The sequence below is a fragment of the Lepus europaeus genome, unplaced genomic scaffold, assembly GCF_033115175.1.
Source record: "Lepus europaeus isolate LE1 unplaced genomic scaffold, mLepTim1.pri SCAFFOLD_459, whole genome shotgun sequence".
In the NCBI taxonomy this organism is placed as follows: Eukaryota; Metazoa; Chordata; class Mammalia; order Lagomorpha; family Leporidae; genus Lepus; species Lepus europaeus.
Window position 1 is genome coordinate 2,501 of NW_026909335.1, and position 2,114 is coordinate 4,614.

Here is a 2,114-nt window from a genome sequence, read left to right on the forward strand (position 1 = left end):
AGAGCAGGACAAATCCTGCTTGTGTTATGATAGGGGCCTTGCTTCTGTATGTTAGAAAAAGTCTATTATGAGACTGTACATTACTACTTGTTGCTTGGCAACATATTTTTGTGATTGTTATTCAATACCCAATCAGTCAGAGTTAGTGAAAGCCTTCCAAGAACAAGTCAGCACCTTGGTCATTATCTTGGCTCACTCACATTCATTCCACGTTTGCAAGAACACAGGAGGCCAGGATAGGTAAAGACAGATGACAGATTGCTCATTTTTTTGCCTGTCTGATATAAGAGGTGGTGGAAACCTGAATTCAGAGCACAGGAAGATCAAATTCACCTTTCTTCTCCAATGCCTAAAGATGGCTTAGGGTCTCATAGGCGCTTCCTGGAGTGATTCCAGCTCTTCACAGGTGTCTCACGTGAATGAAAAGTTGTACATAAAGCAGTAAAGGGAAACTGCGATTTTCTCTCTCCTCTGCGAATTTCAGCCCCTGTACTCTCTTCACTTTTAACACAAAGGCACCAGGTACCCCTCTCCACCCTGTCTTGTTCTCTAACTCCTTTGCAAATCCTGCCCGGGGCCCCAGGGCTTTACTTCTAGTTAAATATCTGCACATCTGTCTCTTACCCATTTCTTCACCCTCTTCCCGCAGTTAACCAGCAGAGTCCCTTGATAGGCAGTATCTTTTCACAGAGCCCACTGGGCTGACTGTGAGGCTTCCGGACCACTAATAGAAACCCTGTGGAAGTGCGGCATACACCTGTTCTCAGCCTGCACTTCCCAAGATACTCCTGCAGAGCCAACACTTGGTGGTGAAGCTGGCAGCCCTAGCTGGGCTTCCTGGTTCCAGGGTGGCCCCATGCCTACTGGAGTCTGGGATCTGGGGCGTTCGTTTTCCCCCTTTCCTCATCCATCTGCGTGACAAGGCACCCGCAAATGGAAGTTTTTGCAGTGATGCTGTTGGACAGGAAAAGGGTCATGTTATCGAAACGAGAAGTCCAAGGGTACAGGGACATTCGAGACCAAGGCGGGTGGGTGTGGGCAGCGCCAACCTGCTTGAGAATAAGGTTGCGTCTTCCCTCCTCCTTGGCGGTGCCACGAGAGAGGGTCAGATTGCAGAGAATCCGACAAGAACCGGAGCAGGTTTCCCCGGCGCAAGGGCAGGAGCAAGGGACGAGAAAGGGTGGCGTGGAGAGCGGTGCGCGAGTGACAGCCGAAGGAGCCTGTGGCCCCGGCAGCCAAGCGTGGACAGAGACCGGGCAGCGGCAAGCGCGGCATGTCAGGGGGGCCCGACCCCCGGGAAGGCCGCTGCCACCCACTCCCCGCCCCCGGGGGCCGATCCCACCCGCCGCCGCCCGGGATGCCCGCGTCCGTCCCTTCTGCCCGGCCCCACTCACCCCAGGCAGATGGCCCGCTGCCTCCCTGCCGGGCGCCGCTGGCCCGCTGCGTCCTCCGCCCGTGTCGGAGCCCTGAGCCGGTGGCCGGCGCAGCCGGTGGCCGGCGGAGCCAGTGCCGGGCGGGCGGGGCGGGCACAGGAAATCCCCGCCCGCTTCCGGGGCTGCGGCGGCGGCGGCGGGCGGGCTGGGCAGACCCCGGCTGCGGGGCTCCGGCCCCTCCCTGACTGGCGGCCTCCGGCCCCTCCGGCCAGGCTCTTTGCACACAGGGTCGTCCATTACCTGGGTTTGACAGCTGCGGCTCGAGCATCGCTGCGGGAACGGTGGCGCGGGACGCGTCTTTGCTTCCTGGGGTGGGGACGAAGGGCGTGCGGGCTGCCGATGCTTCGCCATCGCTTTGCACAGGCGGTGGGGCGCGGTCACCGCCGCCGCACGCGTGCGGCTGGGAGTGGGGATGCGTTTCAGTGCGACCTGCATGCCGGATTTAGGAGACTTAAATTCAAGAATGTAGAACAGGTCATGGGTGACATTGTTGATAGACTGGATTAAACATAGTATCGAAAATAAATATCAGCATATTATTAAAATTAATTCCACTCACATTCAGTTTTTTTTTCAGCTGTGGTTACTAATAGTATTAAGATTGCAAATGTGGCCTGCATTGTGTTTCTATTGAAGCATTAAGATGGATTTGACTGAATAAATTGAGAAGGACCTACAAAG

The 2,114-nt window shown here is 56.2% G+C and overlaps 1 long non-coding RNA gene across 1 annotated transcript in view; it reads right to left on the bottom strand.

Annotated features, from left to right (window-relative positions):
- Positions 1-1,484, bottom strand: part of LOC133755424 (uncharacterized) — a 2,838-nt gene extending 1,354 nt beyond the window's left edge. The window contains exon 1 of the long non-coding RNA XR_009865403.1: positions 1,395-1,484. This is a non-coding gene — a long non-coding RNA (uncharacterized LOC133755424). The remainder of the gene's footprint in view (positions 1-1,394) is intronic.
- Between the last annotated feature and the right edge of the window lie 630 nt (positions 1,485-2,114).